This window comes from Myotis brandtii, unplaced genomic scaffold (assembly GCF_000412655.1).
Source record: "Myotis brandtii unplaced genomic scaffold, ASM41265v1 scaffold265, whole genome shotgun sequence".
Lineage (NCBI taxonomy): Eukaryota > Metazoa > Chordata > Mammalia > Chiroptera > Vespertilionidae > Myotis > Myotis brandtii.
In genome coordinates, this window is record NW_005360086.1 from 2,242,620 (window position 1) to 2,260,699 (window position 18,080).

Below are 18,080 nucleotides of genomic sequence, written 5' to 3' on the forward strand. Positions count from 1 at the left end.
TCACTTGCCCAAGGTCACACGGTTAGATAGTGGCTGAGCCGAGATTCAAGCGCTAAAGCAACATTGCACGCTCTTTGCTTTGTTCCTTCTCCTTCGTGGAAACCCCGCAGCCAGCTGGCATCCCTGCTCTCTGCCTGCACAGGTGTCTTCTCTCCGCTTCCTGACAATGACTGGAGGCTTCTGAAGAAGGCTCGCTGCCTCTCTCTGTTCCCCATCATCCTTGGGCAGCCTGGCTCCCACCCGAGGAGGCTGGGACATTCATTACAAGGCTAACAAGCTCTGGCGTCTGTCACTCAGTCACAGCACCTGAGTCGGCTTTGAGGGCTGCACGGAGGGGCTGTCTCCTGCCGAACAGGAGCAGTGGGGGCTGTGGCGTGGTTAGGCAGAGTCTGGGCGCAGCGGCGGCCGCCCTCCGGCAGAGGCGTCCCATCCTGGTAACCATCTCCTCAGGCTCGAGGCTGACGAAATGACAGCCTGGGAGTCAGAGACTACAGTTTCTATTTCCAGGTTTCAACAGGCAATGTAGCACGTGGGTTCTGAGCCGGGCTGCTGGGGCTTGAATCCTAACGCTCCCGCTGACGGTCTCTATGAGCTTGGGGAAGTTATTTAGCTCGCCTTGTGCCTCAGTTCCCTCGTCTAGGTGTTGTCGCAGGGAATAGTAGGATAACACAGTGCTCCGCGAATGCGTGCTGTTACTCTTCCAGTGTCCCGTGACCGAGGGGACAAGGAAGGAAGAGGAGGGGTGACAACCTCTTAGGCTCCAGGGGAGAATGACTAGGCCTAGCTCCCCCCCAGGGGCAGCTGTGACACCAGCTCTGGCTCCAAGATGTCCTGTGACCCTGGACCGTTCACTTCACCCCGAAGAGCTGCAGTTTTCTTATCTGCAGAGCAAAGGGAGTAACACCCGCCCTCTGTGTGGGTTATAGCGGCGGCAGTATCCTGGGCACTCTAAAGGCTGGTTAGCATTCACAAAGATGCCCCAGTAGCAATGCCAGGAGAGTAGAAGCAGGGAAGGTAACTAGGACTTTGGGGGCCTTAAGGAGGTGGGAAAGCTATGACCAGGCTCTGGCATAGGGTCTGTGGGAGCTACATCTTTTTCACTATCATCATCATCATCATCATCATCAGAACCTTGGTACTAGATGCCTGGCTGCATACAGCAATGGGTAGGACTATGATGTGAACCCTGCACTAGCCTGTGGATAAATTATTCTCTACACCAATGGTTCTCAACGGGGGATGACTCTTCTCCGCCCCCCCAAAGGAACATTTAGTAATGTCTAGAGACGTCTGGTGGTCACACCTGGGAGATTGTCACAACTAGTGAGTAAAGGCCAGGGAGCAACCTACGATGCATAGGACAGGCCCCTAACAAAGAGTTATCTGGCGCAGCATGTCAATAGTGCCAAGGCTCTGAGACCCCGCTCAATAGCTACATCCTTGATATTGAACGTGTGACTCAGATCCTGCAACACGTGGACGCTTGTGTCTCAGGCCTGCTGAATAAGCATCTGTCCGCCTATTGAGGTTTGAAAAACATGATCTTAAAAAATGCACAGAGGACCTAATCAGCAAAGCAAACTACGAACCAGAGGGGCCAAATGCAGGGCATCTGAGGCCGGGAAGAACAGAAGACAGACTAACAGAGGATCGCGGACGGATGAATGGATTGGTGGAATGAAGATATTTTTGCCGATCATCTAGCACATGCCAGGCACCATGCTGGATTCTTTGCACAGGTATCTCATTGATCTCCAAGACAACCCTAGGTGGTAGGTTACTGCTAGAGTGACCAGGCAAAACCATGGCCTCCCTATCATATTTCTTGAAGCTTTCCAGAATCTGTCTACTACCGTCTAAAGCAGGTTATATAAAGGCTGTCATTTCACACTGATGCTTGCATGTAAAACCTTATTTACAGTGAGCATTTAATGTTAACATCCAGCGTCTCACGAGCAGAGGCACATGATTTTTATATGTGCAAAGATGCAATTTTACCCTTTGTTCTCCCTTAAAAGATCAATAAACATCTTGTTTTACCTTCCACAAATGTATGAATTCTCTATCATCTGCATTTGTTTCCTTTTATTAAGAGAATAGATCTGAGGTTAACCATATAATTGGGTAACATTGACTCTTTATGGTCCAAAAGCTCAATAAATGCATCACGGAGATATAATAACAATAATACTGATCATCTATTAAACACCTACTATTTGCAACGTGTTTAGATTGGTGCCTCTAATCGACCACACCTCATTCCCATTTTTCAAAAGAAGAAATGAAGACAGACTTGGGCATGGCACTAACGTGACAGGACCAGGAATGGACACGAGACCTGCCTGGCTCCAGAGCCCAAGTTCTCTGCCTGCCCCACACTGCCTCCTAGTCAGAGTGGCCCTTGGTTTGCCCTGGGATGCCAGCTGGCTCTGGGGCCAGCACTCAAAGTTCTCATGTTGCTTGACTGCCCTCATCCCATCCCTGAGGCCTGTGTTCCCAGGTCTCCTCCTGCCCTCTTCCTCTCCTGCCCCCACCTCCCCCCTCCCCCATCAGCACAGCCCACCTTCCCTCTAACCTCAAGTTAGCCCTGGGTTCAGAAGTTATGGCACAAGATCCTCAGTACAAAGCTGGATGGCTGTTGACCTGAATCAGGGCTCAGCAGACTTCCCCTGTAAAGGATAATGTAATGAATATTCTAGGTCAGCGGTTCTCAACCTGTGGGTCGCGACCCCTTGGCGGTCGAACGACCCTTTCACAGGGGTCGCCTAAGACCATCCTGCATATCAGATATTTACATTACGATTCATAACAGTAGCAACATTACAGTTATGAAGTAGCAACGAAAATAATTTTATGGTTGGGTCACAACATGAGGAACTGTATTTAAAGGGCAGGAAGGTTGAGAACCACTGGTCTAGGCTCTCCAAGATACATGGTTTTTATCGCATTTATTCAGCTTTGCGATGACAGCACCAAAGTAGTCACAGTTAATATGAAAACAAATGAACATGGCTGTGTTTCAATAAAACTTTATTGACAACAACAGCAACAACAACAAGGAGGCAAGCCAGATTTGGCCCCCAGGCTGTAGTTTGCCAACCCCTGCCTTTGTGATCTCTAGGGTTTCTTTACACCCTGGTACTTATTCTGTGGCTTCTGCGTGAAAGAAAGTCCCCGACTAGAGGTTGAGAAATGGTGGTCTAAGCCACAGCCAGCCCACCAACAGGTTTGGTTCAACCCACACAGAGCATTTCTCCTTTAATACAGTTTAAACACATCTGAAAACAGACCTAGTATTTTGAGCCTGAATGAACCCGTCGCTCAGCTTCCGCCACCACCCCCACTTCGCCAATCCCACATCACCTCTTCCCCCCACACATGTTTTTCTGAAGTATTTTAAAGCAAACCCAGACATCTCATTATTTCCCCCGTAAGTACATCAACACACCTCTCTAGCAAATAAGCACTTTAAAAAAAACACATAACCACACAAACATTATTATCACCCTAACAAAATGAAGGATAATTTCTCATTAGCATCTGGTACCTGGTGCGTATTTAAATTTTCCTAATTGCCTCAAAAAATGTCTTTTTACAGGTGGTTTATTTGAATCAAAATGCAAGTAAGGTCTACACATTGTATTCGCAAAGAGCTTTTAAAATTTTTGAATTGGTTGTCAACATGTGAAAATTTGGATTTCACAGAAGCATCAGATTTTCAAGTTCTCTTGGAAAAAAAAGAAATATTTGCCACTTGGCAGCCTCATCCCCATGGCGACAGCAGCACTGAGCAGGCAGCGCACGCCAGGGTTGAGGACCTGCACTTCCCTGGAAGGCCCCCACTGCACCCCGTGTTGTCAGTCCCACAGCAGGATCCCGCAGGCATGAGAATTTGTGGTGCCTGCTCTGAACAGCCTAGCCTCTCCCACCTCACACAGGAAGTCACCTGAGCGCTTCCTGGCCCACCTTTCCCTCCCCTCCTCCCCCGAAGCTGTCTCTTTATCTTTTCTTTTTTAATTAATTTTTTAAAAAATGGATTTCAGAGAGGAAGGGAGAGGGAGAGAGAGAGAGAAACATCAATGATGAGAGAGAATCATTGATCAGCTGTTTCCTGCACACCCCACACTGGGGATCGAGCCCACAACCCGGGCATGTGCCCTGATCTGGAATCAAACCATGACCTCCTGGTTCATAGGTCGATGCTCAACCATTGAGCCACACCAGCGGGCTCTTTATCATTCTTTTTCTTCCTTCAAAGCAAACCTTCAACATCTACCAGGAGTAATGGTGCAGTGGGGGTGGAACAGAGAGGAGGGGTTTCCCAGAATAATTGGGCAGCCCTCTAGCCCCCCGGGCGGCAGTTCCCAGGACACTAGGGAATCCCCCTGACCCCTGAACTACACCCTCACCAGCTCACCTTGAGCCTGATGCTCACAGAGCTCAGAACTCATTCCCCCACTAGAGAGCAAACTTGCCTTGAATTCACTGTGCGATGTTGAAGAAACCACTCACCCTTTCTGGGCCTCAGTTGCCCCTTCTACACAATGTGGGGGTTAGGGAGTTGGGTAAAAGAAGGTCAAGTTGAGTTTCTGGGTAAGACATCAATAATTTTTAAAAATATTTTTTCATTGATTTTTAGAGTGAGAAGAAGGGAGACAGACAGAGAGATAGAAACATCAATGAGAGAGGAACATCATTGATTGGCCCCTACTGGGGATGAGCCCACAACCTGAGCTTGTGCCCTGACCGGGAATTGAACCGGCAACCTCTGGGTTACTGGGTTGATGCTCAACCACTGAGCAACACCAGTCAGACGACATGAATAATTTAGAGCCAAGAATCTAGTGATCCTGTGATTCTATTGGTCATACATGTCCTCTCCACCCCATCACCTGGATGGCCAAGGGGAAGGGGAGGGGATAGGTGCCACCCAGGGGCTGAGCAAGAAGAGGAAACAGTTCACACCCCTACTTTCCCTCTCCATCTTCTCAGGAAAGTGACAGGATCTTCAGGCTGTGGGTGCAGGCTGGCTCTGGATTCCCTTTCCCTCTGGGTACGAGCAGCTGTGACCCTCCAGGCCTCCAAGTGGCATATAGAGGAGATCCGCCAAGGCAGGAGGGGTCCTGAGCAATGCTAAGGCTGCCTCTGAGCCTGTGTGCATAGGTGGGGGTGAGGGCTTCCTGTAGGGCAGCGGTGGGATGGCAGTGGTGGGCTCAGGGTCTGAAAAATAGGATTTGGGCAACAGCCCACCCTGGGTACTCAGCCATGCAGAGGAGTCCAGCGAAGGGAAACCAGGTGGCAGTCCAAGCCCAGTGGGGGAGTCAAACATGTAAACAAGCAATTATGATACAACTAGAGGCCCGGTGCAGGAATTCCTGCACCAGTGGGGTCCCTCGGCCTGGCCTGCAGGATCAGGCCAAAACCGGCTCTCCAACATCCCCCTAGGGGTCCCAGATTGAGAGAGGGCACAGGCCAGGCTGCAGGACCTCACTGGTGCACAATCGTGGCCGGGGAGGGATGCAGGAGGTTGGCCAGCCGGGGAGGGACTGTGGGAGGGCTCCAGGGTGTGTCCGGCCCATCTCGCTCAGTCCCGATTGGCTGGACCCCAGCAGCAAGCTAACCTACCAGTCGAAGTGTCTGTCCCCTGGGGGTCAGTGCATGTCATAGCGACTGGTTGACCAGTCGACTGTCTGCCCCCTGGTGGTCAGTGCACGTCATAGTGAGCAGTTGAGCCGCCTTAGCATATCATTAGCATATTATGCTTTGATTGGTTGACTGGATGACCGGATGACTGGACACTTAGCATATTAGGCTTTTATTATATAGGATATGATAAATGCTAGGCTAGAAGCCTGCGCCTGGCACATGGAAGCACAGAGGCAATAGTCTATTAATAGTCTATTTGTTTATATATGCCTCTACCTTGTTCCAAGAATGGTTTGAAGAGGTCAGCAAAGCTAAATACAGAAAAACAAGGTGGAAATTAAGTAAACGAGTAACATAAAGTAGGGAGGACAAGGCGAAAGCAAGGGTAAAGTTAATACTCAAAATATCCACACTCTTCCAAGAACTGAGCCACAAGACTGGACTCTGAGCTTCCCAGCAGTCAGTGCAAAAGGAGAAACGCTCCAAGTTGTACAGCTCACAGTGCTCCTTAACATAAAGCACAGAGGAACTCGGGAAACGCACAGCCTTCTGATGCCGGGACCTGACAATTTTCCTCTCCGGGCAGTTCTCAAGAAGAGGTCCTGAAGCTCGGTGAGGCATATAGGGGAGCTCTCTATACCACATCTGTAACTTTCCTGTAAATCTAAAGTATTCCAAAGTTAAAGGTTTATTTTTAGAAAAACTTAAAAGTCCACAGGCGGAGCCCAATGGACCTTAACACTGCAGGCTAGACATGGGCTGGTGCTATTTCTGTTTGTAACTCCAGGGGGCGCCACTCACATCTACACATTACCTGACACATAGGTTCTCTAAATGCCTGCTGAGCCCCGCCCCTGCGGCTCAGTGGATTGAGCACAGTCCCATGCACTGGTTCGATTCCCATTCAGGGACATATGCCCAGGTTTCAGGCTAGGAGGGAGCCTGCAGGAGGCAGCCAATCGATGTTTCTCTCACATCGATGTTTCTACCTCTTCCTTTCCCTTTGTTTCTCTCCCTTTCCCTTCCTCTCAGGCTAGAAGTGCTTGTCTATAATGTGTAAAGGATGTGGACCCTGAAATGAGGGAGTGTCCAAGACAACCCGAGATGTTTTAGGGGCATTTAAAGGTTGCCAATCGACAGGCGTCAACAACTTGACATTTTTGTCTATGTTTATTGGTTCCTGCCAATGTCATGTACCTGGGCAGTGACAAAGTCGCAGACCAGAATTTGGAGCAGAACTTGAAGAACACGACAAGACCTGGGAGAAACACCGATGGGAAGAAGCCTGTGGACTTCAACTGGCTCTTTTATTGTCTTTTTCAAAACTATTAACTTTCAAGTGACCCAATAATTATTTTTCAGTTAAGAATCCGACTGTTCATGGACAGAACATTATCCAGGACATCTGACTTTAAGGCTACAAGGAAAATAAGACAATGGGGAGGAAATTATGGAAAGCACGGGAATGAAATTATGCCTAATTTTGTAACATACTGACTGCCTAATTTTAGTCACTCAAAATCTTGTTACATTCAGAATCTCCAGTTAATATCTAGACCAATTCAACAGACGACAGTCTACCTCTGCAACTGTGCCTCACAATAAATGACAGGATTCTTAATCAGGAAATGATTCTTAGAATGAAAATGCAATCATTTTATTACAATGCTAAAATGGACTGTTTAGCTATATGTTTATAATATAAATAAACCTACCTGAGATTTCCAGCCTTCCTTCCCCCCACCCCCCCAAAAAATGTCCCTGGGTGATGGGATGAATGAGCAAAGGTCTCAGTCAAACTAATGACAAACAGTAAGCTTCCCAGAAGTAGCCAGCTCCGCCTGCAGAGATCAGGGAAGTCTTCCCAGAGGAGGTGACTTTGGACTGAGTCCTCAAGGATCAGTAGGAGGTTGCCAGTTTGACAAGAGAGAGTGAGCAAAAGGATTTCCAGGCAGATGGAAAGGCAGAAGCCAGTGCATCAGATACCTTCTATTTGCCCTTCAAACGCTCTCTCTCTACCCTGCTGTGGGTCTCTAGCTGTACTGAGTTAGGCCCAGGGGATGCTGAAGATGTGAGTGCACATTCCCTGTCTCAGCCAGGATGAACTTCCTGCCTGAACCTCACCTGGGATCCTCACATGCAGAGAGCGATCATCTGTCTCCAGGTCTCTTCTGTTAAGGGCACTAATCCCATCATAAGGGCCCCACCCTCATGACCTAATTACCTCTCAAAGACCCCACCTCCTAACACCACCACACTGGGGATTAGGGCTTCAACCTATGAATGGGGAGGGGGACACACACACATTCAGTTCATAGGATTGCCTTATAAACAGACCCCCATTCAGCCTGCTCACCCCTGCTCTTAGTTTTATGCCAGCCTCAAGCCAAAAATCCTATCCTGACTCACTGGGAGGTCAGAGGTGAGAGGGACACAGCTGTCTGCCTACATTCCCATCACAGGTCCAAATAGGTCATTCCTTCTGTCAGGCATTTGCCCGGAAAGGGCTGGAATGCTTGCCCAACACAGGAAAGTCAGTACAGGGTCAGTCATGAAGCCGGAGCCTGTGGTCTCAGAGAAACTGCTCAGAAACACTAGCGCTTCCGCTCCTCTGCCCTCACCCCCTCCTGACCTTGGCCTGTGGCATCTTCCCAGACACTGGCAGGGAAAGAGCCAAAGGCCAGGACAATACTGTTCAGACTTTGCTGCACATCAGAATTCAGGAGGCTGTTGACAACACAGACACGGATGCTTAACAAGCGCCCCTGGTGGCTCTGAGGCACACCAGAGTTCCAGCCCACTGGACCAGCGACATGTTGTGATGAGATAAAAGAAAGCACTTCTCTATTTTGTGGGTATTTATTATCGTCATTACTACAGGGCAGGGCAAAGTAGGTTTACAGTTGTGAGCACGTGCAACACAGAGTTTATTCTTATTTATTAATTATTGCATTTTTCCCCATACAAACCACTGTAAACCTACTTTTGCCCCACCCTGTATCATTCAATTATTGAAGAATTGTAGTTTACACTGTTTATAACAGCCAAGTAACTGAGTGATAATAAGTACCACAATGATAATATCACAGGACTTGTACTTACCATGTACCAGGTTCATTACATGCATGAAAACACATCTTCATATAAACAAATTGTGGTGCACACACACAGCGGAATAGTATTCAGCCTTAATAGCATTCTGCATGTCGACACATGCTATAGCATGGGTGAACTCTGAAGACGTTATGCTAAGTGAAACAAGCCGGTCCCAAAAGGACAAATATTGTATGATTTCATGTACGTGAGTAGTCAATTTCAGAGAGACAGGAAGTAGAATGTGGCTGCCAGGAGCTGGAGGGAGCGGGGAGTGGAGGGAGAGTGTTTAATGGGTGTGGAGTTTCAGTTTGGGAAGATGAAAAAGTTCTGGAGATGGATGGTGGTAGCGGTTGCACAACAATGTGAACAGACTTAATGCTGCTGAGCTGCACACATACAGGAGTTAAAATGGTCAGTTTTATGTGATGCGTATTTTAGCACAATAAAAAGAAGGCACACACGTACAACAAAGCCAGGCGAGGGGAACAACCGTGAATGTCGGAGTCAGGCAGGTCTGGACGTGAATCCAGCGGATCTGTGGCAAATACGGCCTGGCCTCTCTGAGCTCCCAAACTCTCTTCCTTAGTGTGGGGGGAGGGGAAGAACTAACCTCTCTGGGTGTTTATTATGGCAGTCATGTTGCAGGCAGCTTCTCCAGGCACTGTCCCACAGCCCTCGGAGGTGGGTGGGCATTGGTAACCTCCTTTTGCTGTCAAGGAAGTTGAGACTCAGAGAGGTTGTGTGATGTGTCCAAAGTCACACAGCGGGGGTGAAAGTGGTAGGGTTCCAAATAGAAATACGAGTCTCACCCTGGGCACGGTGGTCCTCCAGATACCCCTGGAAGCACCTGCAGAATCTCACCTTGAATTTGAAGGCTTGGAGGGTGCAGACCCAGCTGCCTGATTCAGGGCCTCGTCTTCAGGTGCTGGTGTAAAATGTATTGTTTTTGAAGCCATTACCCAGCAACTCAGTTTATGGGGCTCCTTTATATTTACAAGTCCTATGAATGTGCAATTGAAACAGACCCAAAAATGTGTCTCTAGAAACTTACGTGCTTGGAAATCAAAGCACAACGGTGAAGGGAGAAGTTGTTCTGAAAGCTGAAGTCTAAATTACGGGAATCAAGAAGAAATCCCAGTTTGGGGAGTAAAGTTCAAAATGCACAAAGAACCGGGCGAGATAACAGGTATCACTGCCAAGAGAAGGGAAAGGAACTTCAGCAGGAGAAAAACAAACCCAGTGGAGCTCTCCGTCGGAGAACTAAAGGCTGCAGATTGCCATGCCTGCCTCACTGCCAAGGGCCCCACCACGTACAGCCATAAAGACTGTGGACAATTCCGGGGATGGGGGTGGGGTGGGGTGGGGGGGTGTTTGAATGTCCAATGATACGAATGGCATCCCCGTAAATTGTGCAGTGGGCAGCCCTCTCTGCCTCCACGTTAGGCGGATTTCTAAGGACATCGTGGTGGAGGTTCAAGGGGAATGATGAACAAATAGGAAATGTCCTAACTTTCCCAGAACTTGCAGACCAGGTCTTAGAAGGTGAAAGGGATACCGCCAACATGTACAGAACTGACTTCCAATGATACGAATGGCATCCCCGTAAATTGTGCAGTGGGCAGCCCTCTCTGCCTCCACGTTAGGCGGATTTCTAAGGACATCGTGGTGGAGGTTCAAGGGGAATGATGAACAAATAGGAAATGTCCTAACTTTCCCAGAACTTGCAGACCAGGTCTTAGAAGGTGAAAGGGATACCGCCAACATGTACAGAACTGACTGTGTGCCTCCACTTTTCACCCATTTTGTCTCATTTCATCCCCAGCATCTCCCATTTGAATGATAAGAAAAGATGTTCAGAGAGGTTGGGTAACTTGCTCATGGTCACACAGCAAGGGAGTGGTAGAGCCAGAATTGGAGCCCAAAACAGTGACTCCACGTCAGCCCCTCTCTATCCAGAGCTGGGAAGACTCTGAGCCAGGCTGGGCATGGGTTTCTCTCTGTAAAACTGGGCTGAAACAGCCATTGGGGGCAGATGCAATGAGGAAATTAAAGCCACAAAAAGGCAACAGTGAGGGTTTGGGGGTACACAGCAGGTGCGGGGTGGGGAGTTCCTCTAAGCCCTGAGGACTTGGGGACTGCAGTGCAAAGCTCTGACTGTAGATCAGGGAGCCTGGGGCAGGCACTTGGATCCAGAGGCAGCTGTGAGCTCAGGGCTGGAAGACGGGGTCTGTGTCGTCCTGCCTTGGAAACTTTGGGCCTGACTTGGGGGCAGGGGGTGTATTTATCCTCCGAGACCCGGTTTCCTTACCTTCATACAGCCCAGGGGGGTTGATGTAAGTGGTATTTCCATCTCTAATATCTTCTGCTTCTGGAATTTGCCTCTGCTTCCATCAGAAAGGCTGGCAGGATGCCTCCTCCAGGGTGGTGGCCTCTCTTGGTCTGGGTGGCTCAGCTGTGCCCTGTCCTTCTTCCCCAGCCCCACACTCCAGGGCTCAGGCCTCATTAGCTCACCGACATGGGGAGCGGAATCATCTCGCCTCCCTTGGTCCCAACACCTCCCTACCTTTCTGAATTTTTAAAAGTGCCTTTACTCAGAATTCATCAAAGATTCATCAGGCCTGGGATTGGCCCGAGCTGTTGCCTGAGAAGCCAAGTGGAGGTGGAATGAGGGAGGGAACCAGGAGGCCGGCAGGCTAGGCAGGCTCGTGAGCATCCAGAGCTGCACTGGGGGCCCTGCAGCCTCTGCCCCCCTCGATCAGGGCTGAGGGGCTGGAGACCAAGGAGGCACCCTGCCCGCGGAAGCTCCATCCCAGCTCTGGGAGCCCCCCGTTCAGCAGTCTGGCCTCACCTTCCCCATGGTGGGGTACAGCCTGTCTGCCCTCCCATTTCACAGGATGGGGGAGGATCAATGAGACCATAGGTGGGGCCCCACTCTCTATGGGGAGGACCCAACCGACTTTAAATGAAGGCCTCTGAGCACTGTTGGGCTGGTGCCGTGTGACAGACAGGCAGAGGCAGGGGCCAGGGAGGTGGGCGGGTCCGGCTCTGCTCCCTCCTGCTTGTATCTTTGGCTTCTACCAGAGATTCCGCATAGAAAAAAGGGGGTACCATTCATTGTTTGAAGTCTGTGAATCATTGACCGGAATCATTGACCGGAATACCCCTTTCGCACTGTGAAGAGGAAACGGAGGCCCTGAGTAGACAAGTGATTTGCCCAAGACCATCCAGCCAGTCAGTGGCAGAGCTGGCTCCCAGGCCAGGGCCTCCCCTCGTCTCCACTGGCCCCACCGCGCCCAAGCCGTTGTCTGGGTGTATCCCGGTCTCCCGGACCAGAGGAGAGCTTGCAGCAAAGCAGACAGCTTGCCTCACCACAGGAGGACATCCCTTGGGTCAACATCACTAGGGTGGTGGCTCTTCATGATGGAATGTTCTAGACTCTGTATGCCTTGTAAGTGCCCCCGGCTTGAGTGGTTCTGTGGAACAAAATGAAGTCCCTCCAGCCCCAATGGACACTTGGATTCCAGTCCTGAGAGCACTAGGTTCGTGGTCGGCAAACGGTGGCTCGCTAGCCACATGCGGCTCTTCGGCCCCTTCAGTGTGGCCACGAAGTTTCAATCGCACTGTACGTGCGCGCTCGCACATGGTATTTTGTGGAAGAGCCACACTCAAGGGGCCGCTGTTTGCCGACCACTGCACTAGGTCATGTGGTCCAACTGTCCCATGTTCAGAAGAGGAAATCGAAGCCCAGAGAAGTCGTGGGCCGAATTGGCACTAGGCCACCGAGTGCCGGGTTAGTGCTCTTTCCACCTCAACATTGCCCCTCCCCGGGCCTCTGTCCCCCTTCATAGTGTCCCTTGGCCCCCACTGCCCCCTCCTCTCCTAGGCAGTGTGACCAGGCCAGAGGGTGGACGCCTCTGGGGGTCTTCACTCCTCTGTCTCAGAGAGGCTTGGCCAGCTCTCAGCCGCCGAACACCCACCGAGGACCTAGTGAGACAATAAATGACGATAATCACGTTTTTAATAATCGCCTGGAGTTTGTTTAACATACAGTCGCGGCCAGCAATAAATCCAAATTAAAAGCCCAACCGGGAGGCCCGAGTTAAGCTGCCGGGTTGGGAACAGAAGACTGAGGAACAGGAGGGGGAGGAGAGGACGGGGGGGGGGGGGGGGGGGGACATCCTCCCAGCCAGGATGCCCTCAGGAGGGCCGGCATGGCCACAGGAACACGGGCAGGTTGGGGCCTGGCTCAGCATCCACCCCAGCCCTGGCTCACGCCTTGCCTTCCTACCCCAAAAGGATTTCTTCAGTGGTCCCGGAGCGGGAAAGATCTGAGGAACCAAACCTCAGAGCTGAAAAGAGGTAACATCACACCCCTGCCTGCAAGCACTGAAGCTCCCTAAGGCAGGGACCTTGCTTACTCAGTCCTGCGTCCCCGGCCTGGGCATCTAACAGGTGATCAGCAGATATTCCTCTCCATCTATGCATTCGCTCTTCAAATACCTATTGAGCACCTGCGGTACCTGGGGATACAGAGATGAGCAAGATCTCCGCTATCTAGGAGCTCACTGCCAAGGGCACAGGAAAGCGGATGGACGATTCCATCCGTGGGATGCATGGAGAGAGAGAGAGAGAGAGAGACCCCAAAGGGGCATGGCCAGGCCAGGTGAAGGGCTTCCAGGAGGAGGTGTCTTGCAGCGGAGTCCTGAGGTCAATTCAGTGTTGGGGAGGGGTGGCAGGGAGAAAGTCGGGGCCGGGGGGGGCGTGTTACTGACCTGAACAGAGTATTCCAGACAAAGGGAACAGCATGTGCAAAGGCAGGAAACGAGAGAGGATGTGGCCTGTTCCGAGAACTGAGGAATGTTCGGTGAGATGGGAGGACAGAATCAGGACTGGAGAGGAGGCGGGGTGAGGGAGGGATGAGGTGAATGTCGGCCAGATGGTGAAGCGCCGTGGGAGCACGCTATGAAGTTTGGACTTTATCCTGAGGGCAAAGGCAAGTTATTGAAGGGCTTTAAGCCGGGGGATGACATGACCAGAATTACGGTTTGGAAAGCTCGCTCCGGCTGCAGTGTGGAGGATGGATTAGAGGCGAGGGAGCCTGGGGCCTGGCTGAGCGATGAGGAGGCTGCTGCAGGAATCCCAGCCAGGAAGAGTGATGGCCTGGGCCTGGCGGAAGCAGGAGGGTGGAGGGACCCACACACATTCCCTGGGAAAAGTCCCAGGGCGGGCAAGGGCCCTGGTGACTGGATGCAGGGTGACTCCCAGGTGTCTGGGGGGGTGGGCAGATGGCAGCGCCTCTGAGGGCACATGTCGCAGCAGCCTGGCAGAGACACTGCCTCTCGGGGGAGAAGCGGCCACTGGCCCCTGTGCCTCTCTCAGGGGCAGATGGCAGGACACATCCGAGCCCCCAGACCAAGCGCGCCTGCCACGCGGAGCCCCGGCCCGGGAAGGGTGACCCTGGCCTTTGGGGATGAAGCAGAAGCAAATTCCAGGACCACGGGGGCCGCTTGCCACAGTGCGTGCAGCGTCCGCGGGAGGACGCACTCCAGCACGCCTGCCCTACGTCCAGCCTAGTGACTTGCCCCGGGGCCTCTCCCAGAAGGCCAAGTGTGACTCCTCCTGTGTCCGAGCTGGAATGGGCCGTCCAGAAACGTCGAGATCAGCCTCTCGCTGGACAATCTCGGGAACGGAGGCCTGAGGAGGGCGGTGACTTGCCCAAGGTCACCCAGTGAGTTCGTGGTGGAACTGGGAGCAGAGTCAGTGTCCTGACTCGGGACAGAGATGTCTTACAGGATCGGTCCAGGTTTCCTGGGTCATCGTCCCTTCCAGCCATGCCCAGGAGTACACTCGGGTCTGCCAGACTTGTGCCCCACTGAGGGGTCAGGAACACTGTCCTTGTCGCCACACCGCAGTGCAGAGCCCAGAGGGCTCATTACACTGTAGATTCTGAAGTCTAGAGTGAACGACAGGGTGGGAAGGAGAGAGGATGGGGCAGGGGCATCAGGAGATCCCTGTGAGTCCTGGCTCTTCTCCGGGCCCTGCAACTTCCTGACCCTCTCTGAGCCTCAGTTTCCTCATCTGTGAAAAGGGAATCAAATGGGCTGGAGGTACAGATTAAATAAGGACATGCATGACAAAGGCTTTCTGGATTGTAAAACAACACGGAAGGAACAACAGCTTCGTGTTTTTCATTGTTGCCCCTTTCACCAACACTGGCCCGTGCCTGCTCCATTCCAGATGTGCCCCTATACGCCAGGGGGGAGGCAGAGATGACGAAGACAGGGGCCATCAGCGGGAACTGTGCCCTCCTCACTGGCTCCAGGCTCCAATGAGCCGGGACAGAAGGGACGGGGAGCTGGGCTCAGTCATTTCAGCAGGAGGGCCCTTCCTGCCAGGGCCCTGGCTGGCCACCTCAAGCCACACCCACACCCCCTCCGGGACCCCGAGATCCCAGTGAGGGCACGGCTCACAGGCCTTCCAATATTCACTCAACCATCCTCTCTCATATGCAGGGCACTGTGCTAAGCGCTGGGCTCCCCACCCGCAGGGAACTTACAATCGATGGGCCCAAGAAGCACAGGGGGCCCATCTGCAAGCAGAACATGTGGTAACATCACACTGAGGGTCAAAAGCCCAAACCCTCCCCGGCCTCAGGGCCCTGGCAACCACACTGACGTCATGTGCCGGCTCTGCCCCTCACTCATGCCACGCCCGCCACGCGGGACCCCACCTGCTCTTTAAACACGCCCAGAACGAAGCCACTGCAAGGCCTGGGCACTTGCCACTCCCTGTGCCTGGAATGGTCCTCCCCAGGCACCCACGTGGTTCTCTCGCTGCCCTCATTCAAGCCTCTGCACAAATGTCCTCTCCTCGGACAGGGCCTTGGCCACCCTATAAAGGAACCATTCCCAGTCACTCTCCCACCCTGCCTTGCATTTCTTCAGAACTCTTACCATGACCTTCCTCCTGCATTATGTAGATTAGATTTTTGTTTGCTTACTTCTTGCTTCTCCCAGAGGAATATAAGATATGAGGTTAGAGACCTGGTTTTGTTCACTGCACCACCTCAGTGTCTAGAACAGAACTCCATAAATATGGATAGGTGGATGGATGGACGGGTGGATGGGTGGACAGATGGACAGATAGGTGGATGAGCCATGAAAGAAGCACCTACTGCATGTTCCTGTTTCTAAAATGACTTTTCAAAACCACGTGCACATCTCTGAACTGTAGAAATGTCCATTTAAAGCAGGGTTTCTTTTTCCCCAGAAGCTATTATTCAATCGATGGTGTAGCTCACGATCGATGGCATCTTAAAACTGAGGAAATGCACAAGAACCCAGAGAGGCAGGGACTCATCCTCCCCAAGGAGACTGGGCGGAAACTTCCCCGGGCAAAGCATGTTTGGCAGAGCTCTCGGGATGAGTGAGCATTTTCTGCAGAAAGGACACCCCAGGCAGGAGAACCAGCACGTGCAAAGGCACGGAGGTCGGCAACGGCACCGGTCCATTGTAGGAGCAGACCCACAGCTGGTGTGCCTGGGGTGGAAGATGTTAGGGGCAGTAGCGAAAGATGAGACAGGGAGGAGGGGGCGTTTAGAAAGGGCCTCAAATGTTCCTCTACGGGTTCTGGAGGTAGATAGGAGCCATGGAGGAGTTCTCCCTCACTCTCCTGCCTCATGTGCACCCCATATCCAACCACGTGGAAAAGCATTCTTGTGGCTTAAGCAAGACAGGGTGAATCCTAAATCTGAACCCCAAATGGATGAGCTCCTCCCTTCTCTCAATTATCCTGGTTATGTGTGACTAAGACCTCTTCCATTTGGCCTTCTAAGGCTGAGCCCCTGGGGCACGGCGTTCCCTCTGGCATGCCCTAGGAGAGGGTGAGTCCTAAATCTGAACCCCAAATGGATGTGCTCCTCCCTTCTCTCAATCATCCTGGTTATGTGTGACTAAGACCTCTTCCATTTAGCCTTTGAAGGCTGAGCCCCCTGGGGCACGGCGTTCCCTCTGGCATGCCCTAGGAAGCCTGGGTGATGGCAGCAAAATCCGGACCTCCGCCCACCCAGGACCACCTTCCTGCCCCACATAGATCGACTTCCCTCCTGCTCGGGACTAGCCTTCCCCGGGTGGGAGAAGGTCGAGGTCCAGCCCCCCTCCTAGTAATTCCATGTGCAAGTCACTGTGCCCAGCACATCACATTCGTTACCTAGGCTCCTTGCGAGCTGAGTAATGTTATTATACCCATTTCACAGATGAGAAAACTGAGGTGACCATTCCAGCACCTGCCAATGCCTGGCCCATAATAGACACTTAATGAATGTTTCATTTCCCCATCAACATTAACTCAGCACCGACTGTATGCAAGGCCCTCCACCAGGTCCTATTCTCAGTAAGCCCTACGCATGTCAGGCTTACGCGGGTCCCTGCGCACAGAGTCCTTCATCATCCAGAGGCTTCAGGAGGCTGCTCAGGCACCACTTCTTCTGTAACCTCCCCAAGCAGGACCTGTCACTCCTTCCTGCTTCCCGGGCATTCTGCGCGGCCCTCTGCACAGCATGAGGGGTTCCCCCCTCAGCTCAACCCTTCTTCTAGCACAGAGACGGGGCCTAGCACGCCACCCGGCACACAGTAGGCCTCCCAAAGACACTGGTTAAATGTGTGAATGAGAGGATGAACAACCAAGCGATTGACAAAACGGTGCTGCCCTCACAGACAGCAGAATCAAAATGGGGAACACAGAGCTGAAACGGGAGTCAGGGAAGGCCAGCCCCCACCCCGACCTCCGTGCAGCCAGGCTCCGTGGAGCGCTGAGCAAGGAGGGAGGGGCCCTGGGCTGCCTCCAGCCGGGAACAGAGGGACCATGAAGGTCTTCAGTGAGGAGGTAGCTGGACACAGGGAGCACTTTCCCAGGAGACCTGGGGAGGGGGTTGGGCACTGTCAGGCCTGTCCGGACAGCAGCTACGCCTGGGGCAGCAGGGGGCGGGAGCCCTCCTGGAACAAATGACGCTGCCGTTCCCCAGCCCCTCACCAGCAGAACAGAAGTAATCTTTGGGTTTTCAGCTAATTCGTTCTTCTAATGGACCCATCTTGTTATCAGCTATTAAAATGGGCTTTCCTCATTAGCTGCTGGAGACCAGGGAGGCAGCTGTGCCCCAGCCCCTCTGCCTTCACAAGGAGTGAATGGGCTGGCACATGTGTTCAGACGTTCGGGGAGCGGGGGAGGAGGGCTGTTAACTCGCCAACATGCATTGGCTCCGAGGCATCAGAACCCTGTGGCGTGCCCAGTGAAACGTACACAGTGAACACAGAGAGTTGAGAATCCCACCAATATTCACA